Source organism: Sminthopsis crassicaudata, chromosome 2 (genome assembly GCF_048593235.1).
Source record: "Sminthopsis crassicaudata isolate SCR6 chromosome 2, ASM4859323v1, whole genome shotgun sequence".
Taxonomy (NCBI): domain Eukaryota; kingdom Metazoa; phylum Chordata; class Mammalia; order Dasyuromorphia; family Dasyuridae; genus Sminthopsis; species Sminthopsis crassicaudata.
In genome coordinates, this window is record NC_133618.1 from 485,039,099 (window position 1) to 485,055,781 (window position 16,683).

The 16,683-nt window shown below is 38.5% G+C and overlaps 1 protein-coding gene across 9 annotated transcripts in view; it reads left to right on the forward strand.

Moving 5' to 3' along the window:
- The window catches only part of ADCY7 (adenylate cyclase 7), a 102,652-nt gene that overhangs the window by 17,927 nt on the left and 68,042 nt on the right, over positions 1–16,683 (forward strand). The window lies entirely within an intron of this gene.

Here is a 16,683-nt window from a genome sequence, read left to right on the forward strand (position 1 = left end):
TAATTAAATTAAGCTGAAAGCTTAATTTTAGAACCTCTTTGCCTTCTGCTCAGTGTTTTCTCCCTCTGTCTCTCACCTTGTATATACTCACAAATCTGGGGTGTTTTTGATTCCCCTGGTTGGTTGTATTTCTAGCAACATGGAAGGTTGAGTTTCAGAAAGAAAAAAAAAATCTTTTTCTCTTTTAAAAAAAAGTTTAAATGAAACATTTAAAAGAAAGACCTTTTTCAGGGCCTTTTGGAGAGTCTTAAGTGGAGACTGTCATAAGTTAAGTCCTGAAGACTCTGAGTTCCTAGTGCAAGTAGTGGGAGGAGGTAAAGCTTTGAGAAAATAATTTGGCACAACTTCTGGAAGTCACATGCTTCCTTCATTCCCCTTCAGGGTCTGTTCAATACTAGTGATGGCCTTGAAGAACTAGAGAAAGGCAGTCATCAAATCTGTCATTCAACCCCAGGAAAAGATCGGTCAATAATTGATCATCATTCCAGAGTCACTTCATAAGATTATATACTTAGAGCTGCTGCAGGGACCTTAGAGATTGTCGGTTCCAATCCATTTTACAGACTATAACTCGAGACCAGAGAAATCAGTAATAATAATAACTAATATTTGTACGGAACTTACTTTGTGCCAGGGACTATGCTTATATAATTCTTATCTCATTGAATCCTCACAACAACCCTAGGAAGGTTTTACTGTTTTGCAGATGAGGAAATGGATTCAGAGGTAGAGTGACATGCTGAAGGTCACACAGCTATTGTTTTTTTGTTTTTTTTGTTTTTTTTTTTTTCCCCTGAGGCTGGGGTTAAGTGACTTGCCCAGGGTCACACAGCCAGGAAGTGTTAAGTGTCTGAAACCAGATTTAAACGCGGGTCCTACTGAATTCAAGGCTGGTGCTCTATCCACTGCTTCACCTAGCTGCCCCTCACACAGCTATTGTGTATGTCTGGGCTTGAACTCAGTTCTTCCTGAATCCAGGCTCAGTATTTATCTATTCGCCACCTAGCTGCCCTTGATAGCAAGGATGCTTTCCCCTAGGTTACATAAGTAGCAAGTAAATAGTAGACTTGGGGTTGGAGCACTGGTCCCTAGACTTTCCTGATCTTTAGTATTTCCACTGTAGGGGTCCCCCTCACTCAAGAGCCCATTAGAACTGGGGTTCTTAGTGAGTTCCCTTATTTTCTTTCTTTTCCCTCAGGGTCAGATTAAGTTTTGCAGAAAACTGTTCCCTTTAGATGAAGGGCAGTGAGAATGGTACAGCCATTCTAATGACTTTGTGCTAAATTAATCTGAGGCAAAACATCAATAAAGGAATATTAGAATTTAGAAGATTAGAGTCAAAACTTAGAGGTGTTAGATGTGGAAGCGGTCTTAGAACTTAGAATAAATAATGTCAGGATGAGAAGATACTATAGAAACCCCCTCATTTTTCAAGGGCCCAGAAAAGGAAAGGGCTTATCACATACTGAAGGACTGGGATGAGAGCCAGATCTTCTGACTCCTTTTTTTCTAGTGTTCTTTCTGCTATCTGACAATATTTCACTTGGGCAATTGGAATGTTTTGGCCCCTGGGGCAGAGAGAAAAGGAAACTGTATATTCTTGAGATAGCACCTTCAGAGGCCAGTAGGGGTGTAGAAGAGATCTACAGGAAGTTATTGTATAAATTGATTTTCCTGGTTTGAGTGTTGATTTCATTGTTCAAGTCTGAGGTCCTGTGTATATTTTTTCCCCTTGTGTAGCAGGCTGATCTGATGCTTTAAAAAAAAATGGAAAAAGGAAAAATATGAGGAAGATTTGCTTTTTTTCTGTCTCCTCCTTTGTGTGATCCTCCTGGTGCAGATTTTCTTGCAGCCTTGATTTTACAGAGTTGCCTGTTAATTAGTTCAATAGCTTATGAACTCCTTGAGGGCAGTGACTTCCTTTTGCATTTGTGTGTGTGTGTATAGGACTTTGTTCAGTGCCTGGCACTTAATAAATGCTTGTGATTCACTGACTGACTTGGAGTGAGTCTGATGTTCACAAGCCTTGCCTCATCCTTTCTCACCTTTTGTTCCTGTAGTCTACACTGGAGACCAAGAAGGAGATCCTCCCCTCTTTGTGTCTTTGCTGTCATTGTCATGGGGTGTTCAGGCAGCCCCAGCACCTCTGCCGCCAGGGCTGGCTGAGCTCTTTTCAGGGCTGCTCATGCACCTTTGGTTCCACCTTCCTTCACTTCTTCCCTCTCTGGCATAGCATCCTCAGCAGCCATATCCTGGTAAAACTCTCTCTGCAAGGCAGGCTTAGCCAGCTTTAGAGCAAGCAGCTGGCCCCCAGCCCATGGGTGACTTAGGGGTATGTCTGTCCCAAGTAGGTGAGACTTTTCGTTTGGAAGGAGTAAATGAGAACAGCGAATCCCAGTGACCATGAAGATGACTGAAGCAGGGGCTGGGGAGCACTCAGAGCTTGGCCAGAATGTTAAGGTCGTCCCCTACATCCTGGTTCATCGTTGTCTTCCTGACTTCTGTCCTACCACTGACTTTGATAGCCCAGGAAGAGAGAGAAGGGCTGATGGATTCTCCTCTCTAAAATCCAGTTCAGGAGCAAGTCAAGCCCTCTTGAAAACAAAGGGCAAACAACCATTAGGAATAATAATAACAAGTGGTAATAATAATACTTGCAGTAGCTGCTGAGAGGAAAATGTTCTGCAAACTTAAATCCCTACAAATGTATTTAATAGTAATTTTTGTTGTTTTTCACAGTCATTTCAGATTCTCAGATCCCATTTGGGCAAAGATACTGGAGTGATATGGCATTTCTTTCTTTAGCTCTTTTTAAGATGAGGAAACTGAAGTAAACAGGTTTGGGTGACTTGCCTAGGTTCACAAAGCTAGTAAGTATTAGAGACCAGATACAAATTTAGAAAGATGAGTCTTTTGGGGGCACTCTATTAACTTCCATCAGCTGCGTCTTGAGTTAGGACTGAATGAAGATTGTTTGATTTAAAATCTGAAGTTCTTTCCATTAGACCTTTGCTGCTTTAGGAAGTGTAAGTGTGCCACAAAAATATAGTCTTATGTATTTTAGAGCCCAATAGAACTGTTGTTTGAATTTACTGAAGTCTTGGATCTTTCTAGGCCACAGCTTCCCTCTTTGGAAGGGCAGATAGACCTGAGAGATGACCGGATCACACAGCTATGGTGGCTCCTAAGGGAGCAGGGACCCCTCCTCCATCCCTGGTCTGAGTTAGAGATCATCAAAGCTTCCAAGTTGTTCATCTTCCCTTTGGAAATCCCCATGCTGCTAGATGCTGTCCAGATAAAGGTTGGCTGGGTTAACCCTCCAAATATATAATGCCAGAATTTCAGCTATATGGGGAAGAAAGTATTTTACGAGGACAAAGAAACTTTCAGGTCTTCCTTTATTCTTTGTACACATCCAAGAACCTGTTCCGGTTGATCATTTTGAAAGATGATGACAGTGGATTACTTTGGCCTTTAATTTCTTGTGAAAACATTGTTTAAAGAGATTTTTAAAAATATGTGTGACGGTGTTCTGTTATTGATAAAATATGTCAGAATCATAGGATTTAAAGCTTGAAGTATCCTTTGAGGTCATTTAGTAATGACTTCTCATTTCCCCCTCATCTTACTGAGAGGACCTGGAGTGGGGAGAAGGGTGGGCACTCAGTGGGGGTTGGCTGCAGAGCTGGGGTTACAGTTCCAGGCTTCTCTCCCCCCCCCCGCCCCGGGGAGCTTTCTACCACCCCAGGCCACCCCAGGGCCTGAAAGCCTTCATGAGGTCATTTGCTGGGCTCCTTGCCTTCAGACGGATGACGATTAGATGGAACGCTGTCCCAGCCAAGTGGTTTAAAAGGCCCCTCAGGGAGAGAGGGTCCACAGGCCGGTTTGACAGTTCTGAGCTCACTAGGAAGTCCTGCTCTGAGACAGCCTGTTTTACAGGGCTCCCCTGGGAAAGCGTGGCCCTGAAGCCCATGGGTGTGTAGCTCTCGGGCTGTTCTTCCTCTGCTGGGCCAGGCGGGGGGAGGAGGGGACAGAGTGGTTGTTGCTCTGTTTTGGATGGGCCCAGAGACTGTGGATTTGGCAGGGGAGCAGTGAGAGCCGGCCGGACCTTGGGAGCTGCAGCTGCTGCTAGGCTAAATGGAGAGCACGGCCCTTCGCTTGTCTCCTAGGGAAGTATTCTCCACAGCCAAGTTGGCAAACAGTGGGGCAGCCTTGTGGCAGCTGGATGGCACAATGGAGGAGCTCTGCACCTGGAGCCAGCAAGTTGTTGTTCAGTTCTGTGAGTCATGTGCTACTTTTGGCAACCCTGTTTGGGGTTTTCTTGGCAGAGACTGGAGGGGTTCGCCATTTCCTCTTCCAGTTCATTTTACAGATGAGAAAACTGAGGCAGAGTGTAGTGACTTGCCCAAGGTGACACAGCTAGGAAGTGTCTGAGGCTGGATTTGAATTCAGGTTCTCCTGATTCCAAGGGTAGCACTCTTTCTGGATCTGAGTCTAATTACTTGACTCTGCCAAGCTTCAGTTTCCTCCTCTGTAAAATTGTAATATCTGTAATAACTTCACAGAGTCGTTGTGACGATCAACTAAGATAAGATATGGAAAGTGCTTTGCAAACTTTTATACATTATATGCATACTCGTCATCATCATCATCATCATCATGATCTTCAGAGATGGAAAAAATGCTTCCCTATTGACTCTGGCTTAAAATGCATTCTTCTGTTGGTGTTTAAAGCCCTTTACCTTACCACTTGCCTGTTTCTAACCTTACTGCACATTCTTTTCTATTTCTACTGTTTCAATTGAACTTGGCTTCTTGTCATTTCCCCAAATGTACCTTGCTGCAGACTGTGCCCTTACCTTTAATAGATTCTTGCCTCACAGCCCCTTTGTAGAACTCCTAGGTAGCTTTCCTGAAGGCTCAGTTGATGTGCTTCCTCCTACTTAAAGCCTATTCTAATCTCCTTCTCCCCCTTCCAGTTTCTATTGTCCTCCTCCATTAAAAATACTTTTAGTTTACTCTGTATATTTTTAAATTTACATATCTTATTGACTTTATTTACTATGTTGCTGCCCCAGTGGAATATAAGCTTCTAATTTCTTTATATATTTTCTTGTTTTTACCTATCTATCCATGTTGCTCCCATTAGGGAATGGAGTATAAGGGACTATTTTATTATTTTTGAAATTTTATTATTTATTTTGAAAGCTAGCTAGCTATCTGCCTATTTATCTATAATTTTCATTGTATATAGCACCTTGTGGCTCAGAGAGCCTTTTCACACATGCAAAATAATCCCACTTAATTCAAACACTTCAGAAGATTCTTGGTATTGTCAGTTTTATACACAAGAGACTTAAAGCTCAGACATTAATTAGTGACTTGTCCAAGGTTACATAGTAAGTAGGTTGGTCAGGATTTAGACTTGGGCCTTCTGTTAAGAAGGCATCATGGGAAAGTAGAAGGATAAAGAATTTGATGGTCGCAGAACCTAGATTCCATGGCACTCTGTGACCTTAGGAAGTCACTTGAACTTTGGATCTCAGCTTCCCCATCTATAAAATGAGGTGCTTCAACAAGAAATACCTTTAAGGTCTCTCAGGTCCCTTCTAGCTCTAAATTTGTCCTCCTATGACAATTGATTTCTAAGTCCATTTCCCCCCAATTATACAAGTTATATCATGCTTTCTCCTACTTAGGTCTTTATTTTGTTTTCTAGTGACATATGCCTTGCTTTAGAGGCAGCATCCTGCTGGACTCATCACACCAAGCTGTATTTTGGAATAGTTTCATCCCTATGCTATTTCTAGACTAGGCAAACCTTACCTTGGGTCCAGCATCCCAGAATGTCAGAGCTGTGAGGATACTTAGAGTATAGAACAAACAATGGCATAGCTGGCCTAGCAGCACATACACTTGTCTTTTTTTAGCAGTGGATCTTTACAAAAATTTTATTCATGTATTTTGTCTTAACATTTCCAGGTTACTCTCACTCCATGACTTGTCTCTTATAACAAAGTAAAACAGTTAAAGTAGTGTTTCTACCTTATCTGAATGTGCAAGCAACATTCCACATCTATAATAGTACACCCCACTTCTCTAAAAATGTAATTAACAAAAATCCGTATTTCTCTCCTTCCTAACTACTATGACACTGAAAAAAAAAGAAAAGGAAAAGCAAATTGTTTTTTGTAACAAATATACAACCAAGAAAAAAATTTCCCTCATTTACTGTGTATATACATATACATATACAATTCATTCTGTTCCATCTCTGATAGGAGATAGAAAGAATGTTCATCAAGAATTCTTTGGAATCATGGATAATTATTGAATTGATCATAATTTTTATCACTTTCAAAGTAGTTTGCCTTTCAAATATTGTTATTATAAAAATTGTTTTGGTTCTGCACATTCCTCAAATTGCTTGCTTTTATAATATTGACATTAATAGTATAAATTGTTGTTATGTTTCTGCTTATTTTACTATATATCAGTTCATAATAGTCTTTTCCATGGGGCTTTGAAATTATATTTCCTCATGTCTTAGGGCACAATAGTATTCTTTCAAATTCAATATCACAATTTATTCAGTCATTCTTCAAATGATAAGCATTTCCTTAGTTTGTAGTTTTTTACCAAAGAGAGCAGTTAGAAAATATTTTAACATATGGAACCTTTTTCTGTTTCTTTGATCACTTTGGGTGTCTGTGAGCAGTGTAACTGTATCAAAGAGCATGATGTTTAATAACACATATAATTCTAAATCACTTTCCAAATTATTGTACCTATTGATAGTTTCACCAAAATACATAAATAATTGTGTCTTTTCCCCTCTTACAACATTTATCAGTTGGAGAATGACTTTTATTCTATGTATTTTATTAACTGGCTATTCATCTTGTTTTCTAAATTTGAATCAGTTCTTTGTGCATTTGAAAATGAAACCTTTGTCAGGCAATATTCTTGTAAAATATTCTTCCCAGTAGTGTCTATTTTAATCTTAGCTTTATTGGATTTTTTTAATGCAAAAACTTTTAACTGTTATATAGTCAAAATTATCCTTTTATCTTCTTTGATCCTCTCACTTCCTTGCTATGTCATGGACTTTTCTCTCCAGAGTTCTCATAGGCAATTTCCCCCCATGTTTCTCTAATCTGTTTGTGATACGACATTTTATTGTCAAGCTAGGTCTTGGTATAAAATTTCAGGCTTGGTCTAAATGTAATTTCTTTCATAATCTGTCCAGTTTTTCTAAAAGTCTTTGTCATATAATAAATCCTTATGTTAGCAGCTTAGATCTTTGTATTTATCAGATACTAAGATATTAGGTAAATTTACTTGTATATGTTATATAGATAATCTCTTCTAATGACTGATCCCTCTTTTTTTATCAAATTTTTTGGAAAAATTGTCATTTTATAATATATTTTGAGATTTTATGTTGGTTGGTCCCTTTTGTTCCTCTTTATTTTTATTTATTTTCTTGAGATTCTTTTTTTGTTACTCTATGAAATTTTTTATTTTTCTCTAGATTTGTAAAGTAACTCTTTGGTAATTTGATATCATCACATTGGTGATACAAATTAATTTAGGTAGTATTGTTAATTGTAATAAATTGAATTGGCCTACTCATGAGCAATTAATGTTTCCCAATTAATATTAACATAAATAGTAGTTTATAATATTTATATAGTTTTTATAATTATATAATTATATAAATTATATAATATTTATATAGTTTTTATCTTGGTAGATAGAATTCCAAGTACATTCAGAGGTAATTTTAAGTGTCTTTATCTTTTTCTTCCGGGTTTTATTAGTATTATAGAAATTCTGGTGATTTTTGTTTATTTTGTATACTTCAAGTTTGCTGAAGTCATAACTTTCAGGTAATTTTTTTCATTGATTTTTTTTTAGGATCCTTTTTTTAATGTGAAAAATTTTAAAATATTTAATTTCATTATTATTATTATTTTATTCTTTAGGATTCTTAAGAATCTTTAAGACTCTAGTGATCTTATAGATTAGGTAGGGATGTGAAAAGTGGAAGTAGGAGAAAAATATGATTATACCATTTCTGGAGGCCAAACCACCAAAGTTGTTTGGAGCTCTGTGGGTCTGATTTCTATGACCTTACCTCTTATTTTCTGCCTCTCCCTAAACCCCTCAATTAAGGAAATAAGTTTAGGATGGAATGCATATGAGAGAGTGAGAGGTGAGGGACAGACAAGCAAGGACACACTGAAACACCGGGACAGTCATTGAGAGGTTCAGTCAATCAACAAGCTTTTAAGCTAAGCTTTACTAATTTCCAGGTCTGGTGCTCTATAAAGAAACTGGAACAAAGAAAGACAGAAGCACATAAACTGTCATAGAAACAGAAACAGAAATACAATTTAGAAAGAAAGATATAGAGAAACATACACAGATATGGGTATTGTCAGAGACATAGATCAGGAAAAGTTAAACCAGGATAAACAAAAATTTTAAATTAAGTTTAAAAATTTAAATTTAAGAGAGGAAAGAGGTCTGGGATTGTTTTGGAGAAGAGAAAGAAGGTGTAAAATTAGTAAGATGCCATTTCATTGATCTAGGAACAGCTGAGAATTCTTTCTTCCTTATGTCATAACACATCTAGACATATAGGGATGATAATATTTGCACAACTTGTTCCACAAAATGGTTGTTTGAAAAAGAAGTCTTTTTATAAGCCATATAACATGGTGAGTGAATAGTGATGATGATGGTATCCTTGTGTATATATGTGTGTGTATCTCTCCACAAGGCTGTCCTAGGGCCATACTCTGGTTAAGGGGCAGTTAAAATGTTATGAATTAAGGGCAGCTGATTTCATTTGAAGGAAATAGGGTTGAAGGAACTAGGGATGTTCATCCTGGAGAAGAGATAATTTTAGAAAGGATGTGATAGTTAACTTGAAGTATCCTAAAGAGCAGTCAGAGGGCCGAATTAGAGATTATGAATGGATATTAATGGAGGACAATTTAGGCTTGATATTAGGTATTCAAAAGTGGACGAGGGGCCCTGAAAGGTCATTCAATCAACAAGCATTTATTTAGTGCCTACCATGTGCCAGGGATGATACTAAGCACTGGGGATACACAAAAAAGGGACAAAACCCCTGTTGGCAGGGTTTTATGTTCTTATTCAAGAGATGACACATAAATAACTAGGTTATGTGTGTGCAAAAATGTTTGTCGCAACCCTTTTTGTAGTGGCTAGAAACTGGAAATTGAATTAATGCCCATCATTTGGAGAATGGCTGAATAAGTTATGGTATATGAATACTATGGAATATTATTGTTCTGTAAGAAATGACCAGCAGGATGATTTCAGAAAGACCTGGAGAGACTTAAAGGAGCTGATGCTGAGTGAAATGAGCAGAATTAGGAGATCATTGTACATGACAACAACAATACTGTATGATGATCAATTCTGGTTCTCTTCAATCATGAGAGGATCCAAATCGGTTCCAATTGATCAGCAATGAACAGAACCAGCTACACTCAGCGAAAAAACATTGGGAAATGAGTGTGGATTGCTTGCATTGGTTTTTCTTCCCAGGTTATTTTTACCTTTCTGAATCTGATTTTTCTTGTGCAGCAAGAGAACTGTATAAATATGTACACATATATTATATTTAAGATATTCTTTAACATGTTTAACATGTATGAGACTGCCTGCCATCTAGGGGAGGGGTGGAGGGAAGGAAGGGAAAAGTTGAAACAGAAGTGATTGCAAGGGTCAATGTTGAAAAATTACCCATGCATACATTCTGTCAATAAAAAAGCTATAATAAAAACTAACTAATTAAGTAATAGGTTATACCTCTTTTTCAGGTCTTTAAATGAAGGCTGGAGAACCTCTTGTTGGGCATCTTTTAATGGAGAATTGTTTCTTATATGGATTGGATCATTGGAACAGCCAATGAGATTATTTCTACCTCTCAAATTCTGTGATTTTTGTAGTTAGCAATGAACCCCTATCAGAATGGGTGGATGATGAGCAGGATTAATATCTAAATCCTAATTATTGAGCTAGGACGATAATCCACTAGGTTGGAAGTAGATCCTTCGTTGGGAGATGATGGCTTTATGATCCTCTCTCTCTATAAGAGAGGGACTCCTTCGCCTGACCTGGACAAGTTCTCTTGTAGACTGTTGGGCTCTATCCCTAGCTCTGTTATTACATGATCTTGGACAAGCCCTTCTTTCCAGGTCTCATTCAGGTACTCCTTCGTTCCTAATGCTTTCTTTGATTGGCCTAATTTTGGCCATCTCCCTCCCTCTTCAGATGACCTTATCTGTATACACTGGTAGTCTTCTTTTCCACAAAAGAATATAAACTTTTTATAGGTAGAAACTGTTTGGTTTTTAGATATTTATATCTCCAGCCCTAGCAAGTACTTAATAAAGGTGTTACTTCCTCTGGAGAAAACTTTGAATGGATGAAAATGTATCTGAGATCTCTTCCAACTCTGACACTTTCCTTTGATTTTAACCATCAGCTTGACTCCTGAGCATACTGTTGGGATGAAAATGGTTTGGGATGATTTGGGGGTTCTCCCAGCCTGGACAGTGTAGATGGTACAAGACTGCTTTAGTTTAGCTAAGCATCTAATGAGAGAAAGGTGGGGGATAGAGGCCTGAAAGAAGAAGGAGAAAGGGGGGAAAGAGACAGACAGACCGACGGACTGTGTGTGTGTGTGTGTGTGTGTGTGTGTGTGTGAGATCTCTCAGTTTCTTTAGCCTCCTCCACCTGGATGTTGGTGAGGCTAGGCCGGGCTGGGCTGGTTTTGGACAGTAGCTTTGAAGTTTTGGGACTGCCTCAGGGGATGCTTTAATGGGGGAAGCCTCTTTTTGAAGCACCCAGACTTCCTGGAGCCAGAGTTCTTGCTTCAGCTTCACTCCTTATTTTCCTGGGGTGGGGGATAAATAGAAAAGAGTTTTAATTTTTTCTGGGGGAGTGGAGAAAGAGGCTTGTGGTACTTTTAACCTTGAACTCTGAGCTAGAGTTCTATGTTAGATATTGATGGATTAACAATTAAATTTGGGACCTCCTGTCCTCCTTTACTCTCTCCCCTACTTTTTCCTTTTCCCTTTCCCTTTCCTGCCAAAAGGAATGTAAAGAATGGGTTATTGGGATTGTGAAGGGGGAGGAGAAGGTTTTATGAGGTCACGTTCACAGGGCTTCTGGGGCATGGATCCATTCTTGAGGGATGACCATGACTCCTCACAAGGAGAGAGCTGTGATGTCTCAAACCATTTGTCATTCTTTCTTTGTGGCTTGGCTTATGAGGTTGGGTGCTCCTCCCTGGCCTTCAAGTTATTTTCCCCTTTAATGCCCTGGGATTTGGCGAGATGTGATTTCTGCCTTGAGTTTGTCTAGGCTCAGTCTGTTAGCATTGTCATCTTGGTTCATTCTGCCATCTGAAAACCAATCCAAAGGGAATGTGATACAGCAGAAACAGCGTGGGGTGTGGAGCCAAGGAAAATGAATTGTCTCTGACACTATAATTAGAGCATCACTTTGTGCAAGTCTCAGTTTCCTTATCTTTGATAATACTTGTGTTACTCCTCGTCCTCCCCAGGAAAACTGCTTTTCCCCCTTTCCTTCAGTTAGCATATATTTTTCCCTCTTCTTCAACTTTCCCGTTAGGTGAAAAAAAAAAGAAAAAAAATCATTGGAACAAATATACATAGTTATGCAAAAAAATTCCCAGATGACAATGTCCAAAAGTATATGTCTCATTCTGTGCCTTGAATCCATCTCTCTGTTCAGAAGTGATTCTCATGGAGTGCTGATTGCGGCCACAGACAGTGTGGATTTTGTTGCCTTCACTATTGGGGTTGGGGCTACTTCTGCATCTCTGAGTCCATCTTTTCTTCCAAACTGCCCTAGTTGGTTTGTGGTGGCTCCCATTTCTTCCAGGTGCCTTTTTAGCTCTGAGTCATGATAAAAATGGTCTTGGGCATGGCCACAGGCACTCTGCCTCCACAACTTTCACCATCGTTTCCCTTTAGGGTTAAGAAAAAGTAAATCCCTCTGCTACTGGGAAAGCCTTTCATGCTTGTGGCAGTTATCACCTCCTCTTTAAGTATTCTCTCCTCTGGGGTCCCCAGAGAGGAATCTCATGTGACATAATCTCTGGTTTCCTTGTCATCCTGGTCGCCTTCCACTTGAACCCAGAAGACAATACACAAATGTGTTTGACCAGGACAGATCATCACATAATTTTGCTGTTACTGTGTACAATGTTTGATTGGTTCTGTTCACTTCACTCAGCATCAGTTCACGTAAGTCTTTCCAGATTTTTCTGAAATCTGAAATCAGCCTGCTCATCATTTCTTATAGAACATTCCATTACATTCATATACTATAACTTATTCAGCCACTTCCTAACTGGTGGGCATCCACTGAATTTCCAGTTCTTTGCTACTACAAAAAGGTCAGCAGAGTTTTAAAATGGTTTTACTGACTGGGTATATTATAAATTCATGTATCCAAACTTTAACTGGACTCTCAATACAGCATGGCAATTTTTAAAAATTTTTCCATAATTTATTTTCACTCTCACTTTACACAGAAGTTATTAAAAAATCTTCCCTTCCCTCTACAAACATCCCACCAGTTCACTCCCTCTTAACTGAGGACCTTGTCCCTTTACTGGAGAAAAAAAAAAAAATCAAAGCCATTCAACCTAAGCACTCTCTTCTTAAAATTCCTTGTCATCATTGCCCAATCTCTTCCTGTCTCCTATCTCTGACAATGAGGTTCTTTTTTAAAAAATTAAATTTATGTCAGTGAACAGGCATTTATTTGCTGTTCCTCCTACTTCCTTCCTCTATCCACTGAAAAAGAAAAAAGGAAAAACAAAACCTTCGTAACAAATATGCGTAGTAAAACAAAACAAATTCTGAAGTTGTCCCTGTCCAAAAATGTGTATTTCCTTCTGTACATTTAGTCCATCACCTCTCTGTCAGAAAGGTGGGCTCCTCTGGTTCTCGGTATCTCTTCTTGTCAAGGCTAACCCTTGGCAAGTGCATAACGAGTATGTCTGATCTCATCTTTTTTGTCTTTAGATTGAAGTTTCAAAGATATCTACCTTTTCTCTCTGATCACCTATCTACTGATTTCTTCTCTGTTGCCTTTACTCTGACCCAAGTTTTCCCTGTTCTTAAAAAACTTTGACTATTCCCTTCCATCATTCCCTTAGGCTGTACCTACCTTGGACCCTAACTGTCACTTTCCTTTCTTAACCAAACTCTTGAAAAAGCTGTCTGTATGAATCTCTCACTCATTCCTGAACCCTTTACAATCTGGATTTTCATTGGAGCGATTCACTTCACTGAAAGTGTTTTTTCCAGTGTTATCAATGATCTCTTAAATGCTAAATCATTTGGCAATGATAATTTGTCAATTCTTGTCTTTTTAAAAAAATATAAACATTGTTTTAATTAATTCTGATACTTCTTGACCTATCGGTTGTAGTTGATATTCTTGACCACCCATTATTCTTGAATTCACTCTCTGCTCTGGGTTTTTATGACATTCTTTTAGTTCATTTACCTGTCTGCCTGCATTGGTTCATCATCCCAATCACATCCTCTAGTTGTGGGGTTTCCCCTTTACTAGGTCTTTTTCCCTTCTCTCTTTACTTTTCTCTCATAGAAAACTTCACAGTTTCTATGGGTTGAGTTACAATCTCTATTCATAGATCTATCTAGATACCAGTGGGTTATTTCAAACTGAATGTTCCAGTCATCTGAAACTCAGTGTACTCAAAATAGAACTCATCAATTTTTCTTAACTACACCTTCCTTGCCCAAATTTCTCTCTCTCTCTCTCTCTATCTCTCTCTCTCTCTCTCTCTCTCTCCTCTTCTCTCTTCTCCTCTCTCTCTCTCTCTCCTCTCTCTCTCTCTCTCATCTCTCTCTCTCTCTCTCTCTCATCTCTCTCTCTCTTCTCTCTCTCTCCTCTCTCTCCCCTCTCCCTCTCTCTCCCTCTCTCTCTCTCCCTCTCTCTCCCTCCCTCCCCCCCTCCCCCATGGAGGTTCCATGTGTTCCAGACTGTAACTTTTTTTTTAATTTATTATAGCTTTTTATTGACATATTCACATATACCACAATTTATTCAGCCATTCAACAATTGATGGGCATCCACTCAGTTTTCCAGTTTATGCCACTACAAAGAGGGCTGCTACAGACATTCTTGCACATATAGGCCCCTTTCCCTTCTTTTAGATCTCTTTGGGATATAAGCCCAGTTGTGACACTACTGGATCAAAGAGTAGGGCACAATTATAATAACTTTTTGGGCATAATTCCAGATTACTCTCCAGAATGGCTGGATTCTTTCACAACTCCACCAACAATGCATCAGTGTCCCAGTTTTCCCACATCCCCCAACATTCATCATTATCTTTTCCTGTCATCTTAGCCAATCTGAGAGGTGTGTAGTGGCCAGGCTGGTAACCTGATGTCATCCTGGACTTCTCTCCCCCCTCACTCCATATATCCTAGTCAGTTGTTAGTATTGCCACTTCTTCCTTCCTGGCGGCTCTCACACCCAAGCCCCTTCCTCTCTCTACTCACACAGTTGACATCTTAGTGCAGGCCTTCATTACCTCTCAGCTGGATTATTGCATCCTCAAGTCTCCCCCAACTCCAATTCATCCCACAGATTTCTGCCAAAGTAATTTTTCTTCAGTCCAGCTATAAACATGACATTTCTCCAGTGGCTTCCTCTTATACAATCTGCTCTGTTTAGCATTTCAAGCCCATCACATCTTGTACCCAGTTTATCTTTCCGTCCTTTTTGGACACTTTTCCCACGTAGCCTGGCTAAACAGCTGAAATAGTTTTGTCTCTGTTCCTCACCCACGGTACTCCTTTATCTCTGTGCCCTTGTATGGGCCATTCTTTATGCCTGGAATACACTCTCTCACAATCTCTGCCTCATATAGACCCTCTTTTTTTTTTTTTTTTGGATGTAACTTTTTTTTTCTTGTGAATTCACATTCAACTGACTCTTTTGTTCCCCAGAAAGCAATTTTTCAGAAATCTCACATTTGAAATCTAAGTCAAAATTCTTACATAGTTTGTAAATAAGTTAAGTTAGAACTGGATGTAATTCTTAAAAAAGAAAGAAATTTAGTTGATAACATATATTTTCAGTTTCATGTGTCCTTTTTTTTTTTTTTTTTTTTTTTTTTTTTGGCAAAGCAATTGTGCTTAAGTGACTTGCTCGTAATAAGTGTTAATGTCCAAGGCTGGATTTGAACTCTCAACTCCTCCTAACTCCTAACTGGTATTCTATCCACTGCACCATCAAACTGACTTCATTTTTAAAAAAATGACATTATTATGGAAGTACTTGTTTTATTAGATAAATTGAAAATAAATAAATATTTTTTAAAAGAATAGTTACTTATTAAAGTTGTTAGTTTTGAAAAAAAATGAGAAAATATGCAAATGAAATGCTACTTTCCTGAGCTCTTCAACTGTTTGGGTTTTTTTTGCTTGTTGTTAATTTTAAAATTTTCAGTAGTATTTTTCCTCCCAAGGCAATTGGGGTTAAGTGGCTTGTCCAGGGTCGAACAGCTAGGAAGTGGAAGTGTCTGAGGTCACATTTGAACTCAGGCCCTCCTGACTTCAGGGCTGGTGCTCTATCCACTGCGCCCCCTAGCTGCTCCTCAATAGTATTTTATTTTCAAAATACATGTAAAGATAGTTTTCAACATCTGCTTTTGCAAAACTTTATGATCCAAATTTTTTTCCTTCTCTCCCTTACCCCCCCCAAGACAGCAAATCATCTGATTTAGGTTACATATGTGCAGTTCTTTTAAACATATTTCCATATTTGTCTTGTGCAAGAAAAGCTCCCCAACTATTAATGCCCTCTCTATTTAATTATCTGGTATATAACTACTTTGTATTTATTCTGGTATGTATTCTTGTGGTTGTACTTAGATATACACTTATTTCTTCCATTAAAATAAAAGGTCCTTCGTGGCTCTCTTTAACAATGAGATGATTCAGACCAGTTCCCATGATCTTATGATGAAGAGAGCCATCTACACCCAGAGAGAGGACTGTGGGAACTGAGTGTGGATTAAACATAGCATTTTCACTCTTTTTGTTGTTGTTTGCTTGCATTTTGTTTTCTTTCTCATTTTTTTTCCTGTTTGATTTTTCTTGTCTAGCAAGATGCCTGTATAAACATGTATGCATATATTGGATTTAACATATATTTCTACCATATTTAACATATATTGGACTACTTGCCATCTGGGGGAGGGGTGAGTGAAGGTGGGGGAATTGGAACACAAGGTTTTGCAAGGGTTGTTGTTGAAAAATTATCCATGCATATGTTTTGAAAATTAAAAAAGTTTTAATTAAAGAAAAGAATAAAAGGTTCTTGAGGGAATGAATTCTTTCATTCTTTATATTTGTCTCTTTAGTGCTTAATACATGGATGGGACTTAATAAATATTGATAGATTGATATTATTAGAATAAGGGATAGGAGAGAAGTGGGAAATAGAGGAGGTTGGAAAAAGAAGTTCTAGGAAAGCTCTGTCAAATTAATTGAATTCAGTAAACATTTATTGTGCACAAAGTACTGGGATGTTTCTTAGAAGACTATAAATGAGGCATAATCT